This window comes from Morone saxatilis, unplaced genomic scaffold (assembly GCF_004916995.1).
Source record: "Morone saxatilis isolate NCDOM2014 unplaced genomic scaffold, NCSU_SB_2.0 Contig7, whole genome shotgun sequence".
NCBI classification, from domain to species: domain Eukaryota; kingdom Metazoa; phylum Chordata; class Actinopteri; family Moronidae; genus Morone; species Morone saxatilis.
In genome coordinates, this window is record NW_023340246.1 from 18,764,361 (window position 1) to 18,783,903 (window position 19,543).

At 40.9% G+C, this 19,543-nt stretch overlaps 1 protein-coding gene across 1 annotated transcript in view; it reads left to right on the forward strand.

Annotated features, from left to right (window-relative positions):
- Positions 1-15,009: 15,009 nt before the first annotated feature.
- Positions 15,010-19,543, forward strand: part of myt1la (myelin transcription factor 1-like, a) — a 63,205-nt gene continuing 58,671 nt past the window's right edge. Inside the window, exon 1 of the mRNA XM_035678087.1 lies at positions 15,010-15,095. The gene's annotated coding sequence lies outside the window, so the exon portion shown is untranslated. The remainder of the gene's footprint in view (positions 15,096-19,543) is intronic.

The following is a 19,543-nucleotide window of genomic DNA, read 5'->3' on the forward strand; positions in this document are numbered from 1 at the left end:
CACCATCTCTGTCCGTCTGTCTCTCAGTTGTATTAAATGTTAATCAGCCTCCTGCAGACTCAGCTGCTCTCTCCGGCTTCGTGTTTCTTAATTCAGCTCCAAATCTTCTCCTCATTCTTTATGCAGAAATCAGCCCAAAAAAAACTTTTAAAGCCAAAGCCCTGCAGAGAGACACACTACGCTCCCTAAATACAAGATAGATAGAAAGTCGGATAGCTATTTTTAGAAAAAATAGTTAATAAGTTTGTCTTGAGGTTGCCAGCAGAGGGTCATCCTCTGGGGAGCTTAAATGCTGTCCACTATAACATATTTCTTGGATACAGGTGAAAACTTTGCCCTGATCTTGGCGTTATAGAGGAAAGGTCAACAGGTCTGAAAATCATTATAATTCATCATCTGAGGACCATGAATATCCACAGTCAGTTGTTGTGTGCATGCAGCATTTATTTTATTTATTCTCCAACACACAACCATGAGAACCATATAAAGTTATTCTGATGATCTTGGTACTAAGTAGCTGCATTCAGCAGAGACAGAGCAACATTGTCATCCCATCCTGATCCAATATTAAATCACCTACACCAGCTCCTGAGAAAAACAATATCTGTCTCTCTACACTTTCTAGGTCTGTTTGCTGTTTGGTGCTGTGCAGTTAGTGTACAGTGGGTTTATCAGAGCTGCCTGTTGCTGCTGGAAAAGAGGTTGATGAGACTAAAACAAAACAGTAGATCTGCAATAAAACCAAAACTATGACCTAAAAGAGGCAAAAATAGTTCTGCAGAACTGCAGAGTGGTTATTCTCTGAGGTGCTATTAATCAGTGGAGAGTTAATAGTTAATTTGAAGACAACTGGCAGCTTCATCATCGCATTGACATTTCTACTTTACTGCCAAGTCTGAACCATTTTTGTTTATTTTAGGTACAATATATTTTAGAAAGTGTTTTTAAGTGTCAAAAACATGCAGGAACTGGATTTTAAAATTGTATACACAGTGAATGTGGGAACTGCACTTTATACGGAACAAGCTATTATCAGGATGCACTGTATTTTCCCTCTGTGAATCAATAAAATGTGTATGTTAACCATCATGAGACTATCTGAGTCTCTCTTTAAATCCACTATATAATGTGTGTGTATGTGTGAGACAGAGAGAGAGAGAAAGCACACACTCTCTCTGCAGCTCGGATCAGACGCCCTGTCACCACGGGGAACCACAGTTTGATTGATGGCAGCTGCATTTACGCCATCAGCTTCCCTGTGAGAATCTAAAATGGCTGCCTGTTTCCACGGAGACAACAGACGTCCCCCCCGCCAAGGAGATCCACGAGATAAAGGTCACAGGTTTTTTTTTATTGTTTAATTTTATGGTGAACTATGGCGAAGCCCGTTCATTCCTGTTAGAGATGATTTTGAAGCAGCTCCCTCTGGTGGTTACCTGCTGCTCAACGGTATAGCTCATCTAAATTGTTCTCCGTCATTCAGTTTGGAATTTCGAGTCAAGACGGGCAGCCTGGCACAAACCATGGATGTATTAAGGGAGAACTGGATACAGTGTTGGAGGCGGAGCACTGTTTATTCCTTTAGGAGCTTCTCAGTGGTACATGAGGCCAAAAAAGTTATTTTGCCAGGTATTAAAATACAGGGATCTACCACCTTGTGTGAGCCAAGTCTCTAGGCTGTCCGCCAACTATTGGTTTAGCCCTCTGCTAACATGGATAGGATTAAAGATCCAGTTTGTAACATGTAGGAAGATCTAATGTTTTTCATTGGTGTATAATAACCTGAAAATAAGACTTGTTGTGTTTTTGTTACCTTGGAATGAGCCGTGCTTATCTACAGATACCACGGGTTGCCTTCCATGGAGTCCGCCATGTTGAACAAGGCGTGTTTCTACAGTAGCCCAGAACAAACCAAACACTGGCTGTAGCTAGGACCTTTTGTAGTTTCTCCTACAAACTCCGCCACCCGTTCTCATTACCAGGTCGTGAAATTACGTCCCATAAGAGTTTGACAAAGTTATATGCTTTGTTGGTCTGATTGGTTGAAGTTTACCTGTGATAGACGATGATAGACAGATGGTTCATCCAATCAGCTGCAAAGCAGTTTTAAAAAAAAAGTTTTTAACATCGACGACTCCCCCCAGGTGGTTCTGTGTATCAAACCACCTAGTGCAGAGACAGTATGAAGTTAACTTGTGATTACAAGATTATAAGGTTCTTAAGAAACTGACAAAGACTTCCTTTGATTTATTGAATCTCTTGACTTATTTAGTTTATGCAGTATTTTATATAATACTTTTGAAACAAGAAGTTTGAATTCACTTGTGTTTCAATCGCGGGACTTTACTTCAAATTTTCACTTTCTAGTTCACAGAGATGTTTGTCCCTCTGAAGTAACCAACGAAGAAGAGTTCCTCTTCACCATTACCTGCTCTTCCTGGTGGTGGTGATTGTGGGCGTCTCTGATTGGCGATTCATCAGCTGGTTGCTTCACTTTAGTACCTCTCTCTCCCCCAGCACAGAGGCCGTGCGAGATAGGAAGTGACCTACATAGCGTGGCGGTTCCCTCGCCTCGGCTGTCGTTTGCATTTCAAGGGGTGATGAATAATTTACACACACACGACTCCCAAATCTCCCCATCCGAACATCGACCGTACAGCCCACCGCAACATGACAGGCCTCAATAACGTTAGATAGCTGAATTCAAATATGGATTTCTGTGTGTGTATGTATTATCGAGGAGGTGGCAGGCTTTGAGGAGGTGTTAGGAGGAGATCTTTGTGCCTACAGGTGCCAGTGCAAAGAAACCACAGGTGAAAACTTTCAGGAGGAAGAGGAGGAGAAGAGTCAAAAGAAGAAGAGAGAAAAGGTAGAGACAACCTAAGAGGAGAAGAGAAGAGGAAAGAAGGAAACAAGAGAGAAGACGAGGAGAGATGAGAAGAGGAGATGACAGAAGAGCGTAGGAGACATGAGGAAGTAAACGAGAGAGAAGAGGAGGGGAGGAAACAAGAGGAGTGAGGGGAACAATAGAGAAGAGGGGAAGAGAAAATGATAAAGAAGGAGAAGACGGAACAGATTAGAAGGAAGAGACAGCAAAGGAGATGGGGGAAGATGAGAGGAGGGAAGATGAGGAAACAAGTCAGAAGAGCATACGAGAGGAGGTAACAAAAGATGAGAGGAGAGGAGGAGAGGAAAACAAAGGGGAGGAAACAAGAGGAGAAGAGAAGAAGGAACAAGAGAGGAGGTTAGGAGATGAGGAGACGAGATATGAAAAGAGATGAGGAGAAACAAGAGGGTAGGAAACACAAGGAGAGGAGAGATGGATTTAGAAGGAAACAAGAGAAGAGGGAGGAGGAAGCCGAGAGGAGAGTAGAGGAGCAAACAAGAGATGAGAGAAGAGGAGGAGAGGAAACAAGAGGAGAGGAATCGAGGCAAGGAGCTGAGAGAGGATGACTTAGGAGAGAGCAGATGAAGAGAGGAGAAGAGAGAAGAGGAGGCGAGGATGGAGGAAAAAGGAAGAAGTTCTGAGAAGAGGTTAAAAGAAGGTGGATGCAAGAGAGGAGTCAGTTTTATGTTTTTATGCCATCCAGATGTTTCTTTTACCCATGATGCACTGCGGGAGAGACATCCACTGTGCGTTTGCAGAAGTTCGGGATCTGTGTGTGTGTGTATGTGTGCCAGTGATGTCCTCTCTGTAGGTCATTCAGCTGGCACACACACACACAGACGCACACACACACAGACGCACACACACACACACTCCTGCTGTTTGCTGATGTGATCAGGCTTTAGCTGATAACTACCAGATCCAGGAACAGTACAGTGATGTATTGCAGGTCACATGACGTTCACTGAACCCAAACGTTTTCCCCCATACACACTCATTACAGCAGAATTGCTCTTAAATACTAAACATACATACATTTTCCTCTTTGTATTGTCACAATTTGAGCCACTAGGCCTTTAAAGCTATAATATGTAACATCCCCACATATTTTTGGAGAGGAGGAGATCTCTGTGGATGATGAACACTGAAGGAATCCTAATTGGGAGAAGCTGACTGCAGTGACGGCATTGGTGGTGAAGACAGCAGCTCCCACGATCCCACGCTGCTTCCCGACGTCACCAAATGTCTTTTGTTGTTGTTTTAATGTGAGACTATTTTGTGCCATTCATTTGTTGAAAACAGAACATTAACGCATGAATCTGCTGATATTCTACAACAAATCCCATAAAAAGACCAAAAAACAACTATAACAAGTGTATGTATCAAAGCCAGATGTATCTTATTCCTCCATTGTTGTCGTTATCATTACCATATTCATCTAATGGGGGTTAATGTTGCTATTGAAAGTCCCCCACCACACCTGTCTGTCGCTACATACACTTCCTTACTTTTTAGTTTGACTTGTTATTGATGTATAATGGTGTTGGTGGTCTGATAATTTATGTTTATGAGTAAGGTAAAGGGATAGTTCACTGTCACCGTCGATACAGGGCTCTGGCCAAGCATCATTTTAGAGTTTATAGACAATATGTTGACAGATTATCAGTTATCAGAAATGTTAATTAGTAATCATCTGTATTGGTAGCAGAGCTGAAGGTTTCATATCAGGCTGTAGAAAAATATGTGAGCTATAACTTCACAGTTGACTGTGTTTACAATCTAGTTAGAGTTATTGCATAATGTGTTATTACAGGTACTTTTTACACTGTAAGTAATTTTTCCTGTTTATACTTTTGCACTTTTACTTTTCAATGCAGGAATGTTGTTGTTGTTGTTGTTGTTATTTTTTACAGTGTGGTACTTAAGTAAATACTTCCTCCACCACATATTACCCCACTGCAAACAAGTATGAAGAAGCATGTTACAGCCTTGCGAGGGAGGGATGGAGGGACAAATGAAGGAGGAAAGGTATAGGAAAGATGAAGGGATCTCTTTCATTCTTTCCTCCATCCATCTGGAGACCATCAGTGTGTATGTGTGTGAAAGTGAGAGTCAGGAGCAGAATATAAAGCAGGGAGAGCAGAGACACTTGGGGTATACAGTCTGTCCCAACACACACAGGATGGGAGAGAGGAAACAAGGATGTTAGTATTCGACAGCTCTGCTGGTAAAATCTGCAGGAGTATGAAAAACTTTGTCATAATTATCATATTATCTTGTTTGATCTCAGAGTTTGGTCAATCAGGACTCCATGATCATAATTTAATAAGTTTATCAGGATGTGTGAGAGTGTGTGGATATATAAACCCATATGAGAGAGATATATAAGGGTATGAGGGGTTTTATGTAGGAACGAAAGTAGGGAGAAAACTAGGATACACTGAGTAGTATGGAGGTGCATTAGGAGGATATGGAGCTACAGAATATGAGGGTATATGATATAAATATACCCTACATACCACACGAATGATGGTAAATGTATTTAGCTTCCTTCTTTTTAATTGTAGCAATACCATGATGGAAAACTACTATCTTAAGTATACAAAGAAGTCAGTGGTAAAAGTAATTAATTATGAAAAGTGTATTTATTCGTACCATGTAGAAAACAGAAGCTTTGTGTCATTGGTTGTCATGGTTTAATCTGCTCCATGTACAGTACATCTATTTCTAGTATAAAAAGGTTTTGCGGTGCTATAGCAACGTCTCACTGGGTAAATTTAAATGATAAGGGTGGAATTATTCTATATTTCTTTTATTGTCATCTGATCCATATCTGCCAACACTCCCGTTTCTCCCTTATTTCAAGGCCACCTCCCTGCACCCTCCTGTTGTGTTGTTTCTCCGGGGAGAATACACAGATTTTGTATGTTGCCAGAAGGGAGCATTTGCGCAGTCGCTCGGGTCAGCCGGGTCAGCTAACTTCGCGTTAAAATGTCAGGGCACCCCGGTAGTTCAGCTGAGGCCATGGGTTCAAGACCGATTTGTGGCCCCCTGCTGCATGTCATCCCCTCTCTCTCTCTCCCACCTTTTCCTGTCACTCACTATTCATTAAAGGCAATAAAAGCCCAAATATATATATATATTAAAAATCAGTCAAGGCACGACAGCGCTCCACCTAAAAAAGTCTAAATACACCTGCCAATGTTACGACTGGTGACTCAAGGGACCCAAACACACGGTTCTTTGTTCAAAGTACACAGGTGAGCCGTCAGGAAAAGGAAAACAATCCAACAAGGATTAGGCAAAAAGGAAGTCAGGAAACAGGAACGGGAATTTAAAAACTGTGAATAAACTAATCACGAAGAATCAAGACTGCTGCAACGGTAGACACAGAGGTACTAGGACAAACAGAGTGAAGAGGACACACACATTAAATACTCTAGCGAGTGGGAAGCTTTGATACACACACAGTACTGATTATTCATTGTTAGCCTTGTGAGTCTTTTTGTGGGATTTGTTGACAGTAAGAAAAATTAATATCACCAGCCATCTTTAAGAGCCGTGTTTCTGGAGGAAAATAGAACGTATGGATGTGTATATGGGGAAACTATGTAAGGAGGCATACATGTATAAATGGGACACTTAAAATTGGAATAATATCTCTCATGAGATGAACCATTTGGTAATGAGTCTACTGAGGAATATGTTGGGGTATATTCAGACATGGAGGTACAGTATATTGTAGTTTATTGAGGTGTGTATTGGTGTATTGGGAGATGAATGGGGGTATATGAGATATAACGCTGTAATCAGCTCACTGCAGGAGCAAAACCAGTGGAGCTTATTAGCTTCTGCAGAGAGAGAGAGAGAGAGAGAGAGAGAGAGAGAGAATCAGGCTGACATTCGCTCTCTGTTTGAAACGCAAGACTGCTAATCCTGTGCAGCCAGAGCTTTAGGCTTTCAGAAACACACACACACATATTATTGTATTTTTATCCCCGTGAGGGCCCTCAGCTATATTCTGTAGCCCCCAATTTTAATGTTAAATAAAGCGGACACAATTTTTAAGGCAGCTACAATTCATATTGATATGAATGAAATGACAATGTTAAAACCATGTGACAGTGTGAAAGGGGGTCGCTGATGAACCTAGAGACAATTATCACCTGAATCTGAAGCCCTCCTTAGCTATACAGAGCTTTATTGTGAGTTTCAGCTCATTGTTTATCTGTCCAGCTCACAACTTTGTGGTTTTGGTTCACTCTTACCGCTCTCATAGCGTCATTTTAAGAGTAAAAGCTCTAAAAACACACTGTACTAACAGCAGACAGACACAGAGATCCGTTGGTGAACATAGTGGAGCATTTAGCAGCTTAAGAGTCAATATATTTCCCTCAGGAGTTGGTAGAGACCAAAAACAGCGCCAAAAATGAGTGAATACTGGACTTGGAGTCGCAGAAATGGAACATAATGTTCATAGGTATGTTTTCATAAATGTATAATCACCTGAAAATGAATGAAACCTTAGAATGAGCTGAACTGCCATGTTGAACCACCATGTTTCTACAGCAGCCCAGAATGGAAAAACCAAACACTGGCTCTAGATCGGACCTTTGGTGAGTTTTGCAGCCACCGTAGTTTCTCATACACGCTTGGGAGAGGAGCACGAGGTGAAGGAGGTTGTAATCTGCAACTACTGCCAGTAAATCCTACACACTGGTCCTTTAAAAAGGTGATACATATGTCAATTTGGTTGTTGGTTGCTGCACGTTTAAGGCCTAAAACTGAAGTCAGTCCTTGTAAGTATAGAAGTACAAGAACACACAAACGCGCACACCTGGCTGCACTCGCTTTTGCTGCCTTCTCTGTTGGGATGAAAAAAATTGAGACCACACAAACACACCAGCTGAAAGCCAGTCTCTTTGTCTCACAGTGTGTGTGTGTGTGTGTGTGTGTGTTCTGTTACTGTCCTTAAGCAAGGCACTCACTCTGTGTTTGCTCATGTATGTATCATCCTTTTAGGTGTGAGTTTGTGTGTAAATTTCCATCTCTACATGTCCTTCCTCATCCTCACTTGCCTTCAGATTCATGTGTTTGTGAGTGTGTGTGTGTAGCTCATGACGGTGTGTATCCTGAATGGCAGAAGTGTTTTGCGGAACGAACACAACAACAACAACAACATGAACAACAACAGAGCCTCCAGTTTGCAGTTTATCGCCTGGCCGCCGTCTGAGCCGAGGATTTACAACAGACAGAGCCCAGCTTCCTGTTTCACTGTCCATCTGTTGTTCCACTTCCTGTCACTCACTAATAAAAAAACAGCAGTGATTCAATCTATTCAGACTTTGCAGTGGTGTTGTCTGTGTGTCTGTTGAATTGTTTGTCAGCCTGTGATTTGCAGGCTGAAAGATGTCTAGATTGCACGTTGAAATATGAAAGTAAGGACAAACTCCAGCCAAGTTTAGACCAGTTTTAACCTAAATGTACTGGAAACCAGCGCCAACACAGCGATTCAGGTTTATCAAATCTAGGAATATCTCCTTTTGTTATAGTTTACGGTAAATTCACTTTTAGTTTGATCCAATAATAATAAACCAGATAAACTGCTTGCTTCAACCTTGACTTTCATTAATTAACTTGGTTAATGCAATGTCATGACGAATATAAACGATGGCCGAAACTGCAAACACATTTTAAGTCGTAATTAACCAGAATCACCCTTAAACCTCTTATGTGAATATTCTGCAGATCTATATGATAATTGATCAGAAACTTTTACATTGCGATAAATAATATCAAAAACAATCACATTATCCCCTCTCCTGTGTTTCAGCCTGCTGCAGCTTTTCCGGCTCTGCGTCTGGAAAGCTGCAGGAGGGCAAAGTGCAGCACTCGCCGCCCATGCATGCAGCCGGGGGAGCGTTCGGCGGCAGCCATCTTTACGTTCTTATCTCCCTCCCATACGCCCCCCCGCAGGCCAGGCTCAGCCCAGCTGTAATTGACTTTCTCCCACTGAGCCCGGTGGAGGCTTCAGGCTGCAGAGCTGCACTGAAAAACCTATTACACACTGCTGCACACCTACACACTGCAGACCTATAGAGAGAGAGAGAGAGAGAGAGAGAGAGAGAAGGGAGGAGGGAGCGTGTCTCTGAATTCATCCAGAGAAGTCGACAGCTTGTGTCTGTTGATTCAGATCCAAACAGGTAGGAACGACAGAAATCTGATTAACCAGCTTAGATTGGTGTGAGGGTGACGGATTTGTCTGTGTGAGCTTGTGTGTGTGTGTGTGTATGAAGATGTGAGTGTGATCAGACAAAACCAACCTGCAGAGGCTTGAAACTCGCTCAAGTTTCTGTAATCTATCACAGTAAACATCATGTCTGCTTTTATTGTCGGAGTTATGTGAAGAGAAACTGCCCTGCAGCCGACACCGAGGAGAAAGACAAGGTCACCGTCTACCAGCGCGCCATAAATCCTCATATAAAAGTCGGTATTCAAATAATGGCCGGCCGTGGCAAGCACAAGAGGCCAGGGTAGAGAAACACTGAGTGGGCTGAGATTACTTGTACAAGGTAAATTTAGTATATGTATGTATTTCCAACAACAGAGTCACGTTATACTCTCCACTCTGCTGCTCTGAGTTGTTTTCTCACTCCAGTCATTCTTCTTTGCTACTTCAAGAAGTGTCAACAAAACTCAACACTTCCTGTTTTTTTTCCGCATTATTCTTATTATATTTTATTATATATTATTTATATGTTATTTGATATCAATTTAAACACAATTATATTTTAAGTCAATTTATTTTGTTTAGTGCAAAATAATGGCACAGGTCAAAGGTCCCCACAAAGGTGTGCAAACCGCTAAGAGCAGGTTTTGGGTCTTCATTTGTTGTTGTTGGCTGCGAACAACAAAGATGATATAAAATGACAATAAAAGTGTATAAAAACTGTTGTTTGCATTTGTTGTTAAGTGTGATGTTAGTAAAGGAAATAATTTTATTGGAATATTGCACTTTCTTGTGGTCTTGAACGTTGCAGTGGCCCTCCTGTGAGTGGCCCCAAGCCAATTTGAGTTTGAGTCCCCCGCTGTAAGCTGTGCATCATAGACCTCAGGGTTACCATGACAACCTCACATGACGTTTTTAACTCTTTCTTTGGTCTTTCAGCACGTGGCAGCAAAACACGAGGGCTTTGTTATTAGAAGCAGGTGCATCAACGTCATCAAAGTTTATTTGAAAAATCTATTTCATTAATCTGCAATGTATTTTTTTCTTTTCTGGTGTTCTGACAGAGATTTTTGTAATGCAGTTTGTAAATGCTCAAAAAGACAAGTGGATGTAAATGAAGACTGGTCTAAAAATAAACACAGTGTACTGTCTGGTATGTGAGAGCTTCATGTTCACTAGCCTACTGTTTTGTACTGAGAGGAAGATGAACTTATTCACACTGTGAATTTGAAAAAAAAATGCAGCAAATTCCAAATTTTGGAAATTTCACAGAGCAATAATGATCTAAATCTTTATTTTTCTTTTCTACGCTGCTTCACAACCGTGCAAAATTGATTTAATTTTCTTATTTAACAGTTTTTTCCGCCAGGGGATCAGTGTGCAGTGTTCAGTTGGTGCCATTGTTGCTTTTACCACTGGGGGTCTGATATGCAGTACTATATTACTATCTGAAATATGCTCCACAGTGACGAACCAGAACAATAAAACGATTGTAGATGTATTTCTTGATGAAAATGACTTTTACCTTGATACTAAAACCACATCTTGTTTATAATACTTACTTTTATGTATGTAAAATTGTGAATTCAAGAATTTTACTTGCAACTTGGAATATTTTTAGACTGTGCTATTGCTACTTTTATTTGAACAACCAGTGTGAAGAATTTAGTGGCATCTAGTGGTGAGATTGCAGATTGCAACTAACTTCAATGGTTGCGAAACAGTGTTTGGTTTGTCCATTTTGGGCTACTGTTCTGTTCCTGCATCTTTTCAGAAGCATATTTTGGTGTACTGTTTAACTGTTTATCTGTACGACTAGGCGAGCCACCATTTTCTCCCCGCTATGGACAAGCTCAGGCAATCAGCTCAACTGAACTCGCAGTACATCACCGCTGCTTGCTGCAATATCTAACCCTCTGTAGATTAAAAACAGCTTATTCTAAGGTACCAAAAACACAACTATTTGTATTTTCAGGTGATTATACACTAATGAAAACATACCTATGAATACTATATTGAATTTTGGACAATAAATGTTAGACACTGGACCTTTAAGTAAAGGATCTGACTGTTTCCACCACTGATAGTGACCGCATTGAGATGTTGATTGAAAAATTCTCAACATTAGCTTTTTATAGAATAAATACAAAATGTAAAAGGAGGTGATGACTGTTCAAGAAATGACACATCTCTACAACTTCTATATTTAATATATAGTCAAAGTACCATCTTCAACCTTTGCTGATTGCTCAAACTGACTGAGCGGAAAATGGATTTGCAAGTTTCCAGACTCAAATCTCGAATTGAAAACTGAACTCTCCGAAAGAAGCGAAGATAGAACGATAGAGAGACAGAGAGAGAGAGAGAGAGAGTGAGACCTGTGTGTTTCTTTTCTCAGTCTCAATGTTTTATTGAAGGGAGAGTCTAACTAGGTCAGCCTTTTCAAACCAAGCTCGCTCTACCGCTCCCTCTCTCTCTCTCTCTCTCTCTCTCTGTCTCTGCGTCCTCAGTTCACTCTGCTGTCAGACCAGAGAGACGGAAGGAAGAAGAAGAGATCGTGGAGAGGTGCAGGAGAGAGAACTGGAACGAAGGGATGGAAAAAAGAGGGAGACGGGTGATTTGAAGGATTTGGACAGTCAGAAGGATGTGGGAATGAAAGGTGATGAGAATGGAGGGATAAAAGAAGGATGAGGGGAGGAGGAAGTAATCAGTGGAAAAGTGGGGGAACGTGAGGGATAGGATCGAAGAATGAAAGAAGGGAAGCAGGGAGAAGAGGGAAGGATGGAGGGAAGGGATACGGACAGAAAAGAGGTAAAAATTGAGAAATGGAAGGAAAAGATGAAGGGGAATGAGAGAGGAGTGGATGAATGAAAAGATGGAGGAGGTAAATGATCAAAGATGAATTAAAAATTGATGAAAATGAAGGGAATGATGGACAGATCTACAGACGGAAGAAAGATTATACTAAGAAAGGAAGCAAAAATGTGGAGGATTAGTTTTGGCTTAAGTCCCGCGACAAAAAAACATGTCAATGAAAAATCTTTATTCAAACCATCAGGTAATTTCCCTCCGTTCGAAACATTTACTACTTCTATACTCTAATTCTAGCCAAACTTTTCTACTGAAACTTTTCAGAGTTTGGTATATCTACTGGCTACTGGCACTGTACGTACTGCTTCCAGGAAATAGTCCCAACCTCTTTGACACTGACTAAATCTGTCAACTTCTCTGCTTTTAGACAGGTCATCATGAGAATGCACCCACTGGTGAAGAGCAGAAATAAAAATCCAGAATGACGAGGGGTGTTTCCATCTAGCTGTTTTTATTAGCTTTTTCAATTTTTGCATAAAATAAACCTGAGGGGAGAAAAAATACTTTTTTTACGCTTGAGGAAAAGTTGGTGTATCAATAAAAGCAAAATAGAACAAAGCGCAATGGAAACAGAGTTTGTGAATAAATCATGATGTAAATCAAACATCTGACTTAACACACAACACAGATATCTCTTTTTTAGCTGAATCGTTGGTCTAGTTTTACCAGAAATGCTGTATAACAACTTAACTAAAACCTAAATAACTTTCTGAAATGTCAATCTGTTCTCATCCATCCACAACACTTTCACAACTCTTCCAAATGAGGTGGAGCGCCCTGGTAGCTGACCTGCTAGAGCTGGTGCACTATGTACCAATGCGTGTCCTTGTTGCTTTTGTGTGTGTGTTTGAATGTGTTTTCTTAGGTTACAGTGTGTTGAGCTCTCAGGGCCACCGTAGAATTCCCTATCACCAGAACGGTGATGGTCTGACACTGCTATATAGTTAAGGTTTCGTTGGAACAATCAAAGGGAAAAATCATTGTTTGTGTTAAAATGACAACTTCATTAAAGTTATGTAACATTTCTGCATCAAAAGATCTATAAACACTAGACTTGTGTTATATATTTTGTGGAGTTGTATACTGATATTATCCCAAATGTTTCCAACAACGTTCAAAACCAACAGGAATCTGTCATTTTATTCAGGTAGTGGTGCATTTCACCAGTCGCCTGTCGTTGCGGCAGTGTTGTTGATGTCTGCCAAAAGCTGTCATAAATGGACTTTTTATCAAGTTTTAAGCCACATTTTTGTTGTTAACTGGATGAAGCATCATCAGACACCTGGATCTTAAGTTATCACAGAAGCTGAGCTAACGTTGGCAGCAACTCGCCTGGTAGGCCCTCTGGGACATCCTGTGTCTGCCAAACAGTGTCAGAGAAACACTGATTTTTAAGGTGAAACTGCATTATTCAGTGTTTTTAATCAGTTTTAGTCAAGTTGTGGAAAGGAGGAGGCCTCTGTAGATAATTCTGCACCTGGTAGAAACCTCCCGAACAATGAACACTGAAGGAATTGTTGCAATGACAACAACAATGGTGGCATAAATTACATATTCTACATTTAAGGTTTAGGGACCTTCATACTCACGGTTCCTATAATAACCACTACGATTTGCCAGTGTTGACTGGGAAAGAAACATCCATCCACCCCAACCTCCTCCCTCTGCAGACTTTGTGGCTCTACAACAACATTATTTCTGTGGCTGCTAGAGGACTTTGTCACTTGACCGTAATAAAATGTCATGTTGGGGCACTGTCTGAAACGACTGATGCTGGTGTTTCTCTTGGGAGAGCAGCCTGTGCTGGGGGAGAGAGCCTGCTGCCACTGAGAGTGTGTTGCAGCCTGTGCTCCATGCCGCTCTGTTATACAGACTACAAGAGCAGACCCTGACTTCTGGTGCGACTGGTGTTCTTCGATCCGTGAGCAGTGTGACCACATTTCAGCTGCAGCACACATACTGTAGAGAGGGATTTTTAAAAGCGTTGGCATAGTATGTAAAAAAAAAAAGCCACAAAACACTCGTTTATTTAATCTGGGAGTTTGAGAATGGAATTTGATGCTGCACAGCTCATTAAGTGGTCGAACAGCCCATTTGAGGGGGTTTTCTTAATGAAAAAAAAGCTAAAAAGACAAAGCAAGTGTTGTGGTCAGGGGAGGATATCAGAGGGATTTTCACAATCTGACAACCTAGAATTTATTTTAATTAACGGCTCATTAATAATCTGTTAAACTTTAGATTTAACAATATTAATACTAGGAAACTACAACTTATAATAATAAAGTTGCAGTCTAGATTAGAGTTTGTTGCACAGAGCTGAACAAAGGAAATTACACACATGCATTTTAACGCCTATAGATGTTGGTGTGTGTGTGTGTTGTGTGTGTGTGTGTGTGTGTGATCTGGTCGCGGGCTGGAAAATCAAACAACACCAAGAGGACTGATGCAGGGCTGTTACTACATTTACACACCACACACACACACATTGTAATGCTTTGATTTAATTTCCGAGAGAGAGAGAGAGAGAGAGAAGAGAGAGAGAGAGAGGCAGGGAATGCGTTGATATCATTGGGGGCCTGCATGCGCTCTTCTCCGTTGGGCGGCGCCGCCGAGTTTGCGTGGCGTCCCCGAAAAAAATATAGAGAAAAAGAAAAGGAAGAGAGGGAAGGAGAAGAGATGAGAGAGAGAGAGGAGAGAGAGGGAGGTAAACCCGCCGTCTTTTCCCTTCTATGCTTGCAGTGTCTGATTCTCCCTCCACCATCTTCATCATCACCCACCATCATCTTCCTCCTTCTCCCCTCCTGTCTGTGTGTCTGAGTTCTCTCTCCCTCCCTTCCTTCCTCCCTCCCTCCTCCTCCTCCTCCATCCCGCTCTCCGCCAGTGAAGGCACGGCCAGATATCACGGCGACAAAAGAGAGGGAGAGGGAGAGAGAGGGGTAGAGAGACCTTGACAGAAACGGAGAGGGAGAAAGAGAGAGAGAGCGTGTTTGAGAGAGAGAGAGAGAGAGAGAGAGAGAGAGAAGGAGGCTGCAGACTTTCCGACCAGAGAGGAAGAGGAGAGGAGGAAGAAGAGACAGAGATAGAGGAGTCTCCATCTTCGCCATTTCAGTATGTTTTTCCTTTCTTTCTTCTTTAATATTCCTCTGGTACTCTGAGGCTTGTGACGCACTGTTTGCGCCTTTTTGTGCGCCTTCACAGCTCCGGTCACCTTCTGCGATATTCCTGTAATGTTCCTACAGTGTGTCAGTCATGCTTCTGTTGTTTCAGAGCTCAGTTTAGTTGTCAGTCTTTTAAATATTGTAGAGCTCTGACAGTGTCTGTGGCGCTCTGTGTGCGCCTCTACAGACACTGTCTGCTTTAGTGGCTCTATAATGTTCCTATAACACCAGGAGTGTTATAGGGACATTATGGAGCCAAAATTAGTGTGTCAGTCATGCTTCTGTTGTTTTCAAGGCTGAGTTCTGGTGACAGTCTCCTATTATACTCCTATAATACGTTCATATTTTATTGTTGTATTGTGTCAGTATGCAGTGTTTCTCTGGTGCTTCTTTGTTGCCAGTTTACAGTGTAATATTCACAGTGTAATATTAAACCAGTGACCTGTAGTTTCTGATCGCTCTGTTGTGACCTTATGGCACCTTTTCATTATGTTTATGCTCATGTTTCATTATATCATTTCTGTGTTATTACTTTGAGGCACCCGTTGCTCTATAATATCCTCATAATATTTCTGTAATGCTCCTACAGGGTGCTGTGAAGCCTGTATTGTTATGTATAGTGGCTATAGGATAGACCTTAATAGGATATGATAATCCAGGCTGGGGCCATTGTGTGTAATATTTTGTATTCCTACAGGGTGTCAGAGAGTGTCAGTGTTGCTATAATGCTTCCACAGTGAGCTGAAGTGTGTCTCTGCTACTAATTAGTGAGTCTGCAGTGACCTTATGGCACATTTTTGTTAAGTTTGTCCCCTCTGTTTTCACAAAAAGAAAATTACATACATTTAGTGTCTATATCAACGCCGTAGTTATATAATATCCTTGAAGTATTTAATTGACTTCTGAGACCATTGACTTATATAATATAAACTAACATAGGTTTATGTTGAAGTAACATTTAGCAGTAAATAAATAAATAATATTAAGTTATCTCTGCATCAGTTGGAGTAAATACGACTGTTAACTTAAACTTTATTCTGGGATCTTTTGGTGCTGAAGGCAAAATAATAATAAAATACATTAAACACTTGATAAAAACATGCAGAACATAGAAACCCCTGCTAAAACCCTCCCTGCAATATTACATCAAACCATATACATCGAGTGACAGCATGACGTAAAACCTGGAGTACATCCAGCATTCATTATCAGTAGTGCAGCAATGTAATGTCTACTGGGGTGAAGTATCTTTCACTACAGGGTCCTTGGACCCTGGGTTATGGTATGTTCTCTGTTAGGTGTTGTTGGATCTGAGTGTACAGGGTGTCAAACTTAAGTTACTTAATTAAAAAAATTGCTGCAGTGGGAAACTCACAGGGCTCACAGAGCTGTGAAGTGGGAAAAGGTTGTCTGGAGCTGCTGCCTTTAGATTCAGAGTTGGAGAAATTTTGAGTGAACATCTGGAAGCTCACAAGTGCTGATGTTTTTTTGAATGAATGACTGAAACTTTACTGCAGGTTTCCTTAAACTTTCTGATGTCCATCTGTAAATAGAGAGTAACAGAGAGGGACGGCTCGCTGTAGGGTGAGAGCTTGCAGTAATACCCTTTGTATGACAAGATGCTTTATTACATATTAAATGGTTTACTGATGTTTAAACAGGCTACATGTCATTTCCTGGAGACGGTTGTTTACCTATTTATTTATTTATTTTTGCATAATATAGTGTCACTGTCAGAAGTATCTATCCACTACCGACTACATTCACCTTACATTTATTCATTTAAGAAATGCTTTTATCCAAATGAGGTACAATACAAACCACAGTACATTAAGCCTTAATGCCACCACAGAGTGTTTCAATGGTCTACCAAAATAATAAATATATAGTTTGTAATAGTAACTTAGACATTATTTTATCAAATAAAAATAAAGTAAAAAGGGGGAAATTAGTCCTTAAAGCTGCATTCAATCAATATATTATTTAATATATATATATTGCTTGTAGGGAATGAAAAGTTTTAGCATCTTTCAGCTCATTGTCTTAGTCTTTTTGTTCCATAACTTTACTGTTGTTGTTGTTTACTGCATCGCTTTCAGCCATGGTGGGCAAAGTTAGCAACTACCTGATGAACATAGTCAAACATTTAGCTGGAAGAGACAGATATTAGTCTCAGGAGTTGGTGGAGATCAAACCAGAGCTAAATGAGAGTGAATATTGAATTTTGATCAGGTGGATCTGCAAATAAATAACTGTTAATAACCTGTTTGCATTATTAATCTTACATATTGGTGGCAAAGATACCAATTAATGCTGTTTTAACATTCTTGGTAAAATGTTGTTCTTAAAAATATGACTCCATACAATTACCTTAAATTTGTTGTCATTTAGCTTCTTAGTTAGTGAGCTAATAAGTCAGGGAGTCAAGTTTGTTAGCCGTTGTTAGCTTGTCAGTTATTTGGTTATTTAGCTTGGTAGTAGTTTCATCAGACCACTGGTCTTCAGACTGGAGTCCTGGGACCAGCAGGGGGCCTTGAGTGAGCTGCAGGGGGTCCCCAGCAAAAGGAGGAATAGAATATTTTAACTTATCACATTTTTTGGAAGTTGGAACAACATAGGAAGAAAAAAGATTCATCATTGATTGACTATGAAGACTTTATAATCTTGAAACCTAAAAATAAAACAACATTACTCAGAGGGGATTCCTTAAGGCAAAATCCTCTCAAACTAATGTGCATCTATCCTGGAAGGTCCTTGACATGAAAACGTTTGGGAACCCCTGAGTTACACAATTTTCTGCCTACATCATCATCATCTTCATGATTCTGGCGTCACACGAATATTGGCTGACTGACCTCCGACCATTGCCCTGCTCTTAGTTGGTTTGGAGCTAACAATCGATCGTCTTCTTCAGTGAGATGGAGAACGGTTGGAAACAAGACAAAACACTAACCTGGTTCAGTTAGACCAGATCTGTGGCTCTATGTGGCTCTAGTAGGTGGCTGTTTTGCTGTGTACACACTGAGACCAGGTGAACTCAGCTAGAAAGTAATGAAAGAAAAAAAACTCCTTTATTTCCTGTCTGCTCTCTGCAGAGACAGAGCTGGTGATCATTCATAACTGCAGAACAAAATAAACCTTCCTCCTCTCTGCAGCCACACACCACCTGTGTGTGTGTGTGACAGAGCATATTAAACACAGGCTCAGCTTACAGTTGACCAGTCACACCAGACTGCTGGTCACACCTGTAGGTCTATTCACATCACAGCTCAGTCACAGACCAGTACCAGACCTGGTGCAGCTCTCTGTGATTAACTGTTGTGTGAACATCAGTGAATGACGATCGAGCTTCTTAGCAACCTGGGTATCACCGTATTTCTGTAGTTTTGTGAAATTAGCTTTGTCATTCCTATCTAATAACGTTTTACTCACCAACTTAACTACCAAGATATGTGGTTAGAGCAATAACACTGAATGCAGCTTTACCTTTTTACCAAATTTGCAATATGCAAGCTGGGATCTGCAACATGAGATTGTTTCCTCTTTATTAATTTGACACAAATTAACCTGAAAGCAAAACTATTTGAGACACCATCTGCAGTCTGCACTTTGCAAATTGATTTTTGTGTGGTTATGACAACAAATACACCATTCTCTAACCTTAAACTAATGTTGGTTTTAAACTGCCTTTTACATCCTACCCTCTCCCAAGCCAAGAGCAGACACTCAGCTGCTCAATCATATACAGTGTATCTGCTCAGACAAAACTACGGTGGCTGCTCAGCTGGCTCAACAGGCAGCTTCATCTGAATGCCACAGTAGTCCAGTCACCATCCCTGCTTATTAGCAAAAACTTTTGCATGCATAGTGTCCCTTGACCTGTCTTACTCTCAATAACCCTTAAGCTGCTCTTAGAAAGCAGAAGAAATTGCACATGAAATATCTGTCTCTGTTTATTTAAACCTGTAGCATTAACATGGTCATTCAGTTCAAACTTGTGTAGTCTGGAAGTGTAAAGCTAGGCAGACAAAATACGTTTTTTATTAATGATGTAACTCACACTAAATGTTAGAATTGGTCTTTCTGCTCGGCCCGAACCTGCGTACAACAAACGGATCGATTGAGCAGCCATGAAACTCCTGGTCGGTTTTTCTCCATTGGCAATTCCAGTTCAAGTTTATTCAAAGTGCACTCAGAGTGTCAGCCCCAGACATGTGCTGCATGTCGTCCCCTCTCTCTCTCTCTTTCTTGCCAGTCTCCTGTCTGTCTTCAGCTGTCTCGAGCCAAATAAAGGCATCAGAAGCCTAAAAAAAAACAAGACTACAGTATCCTCAATGTTGACAAAAACAGAGGAAGGCGGTGTTACTTTGTGCAATTCTACTATGAATGGAAAGTAAG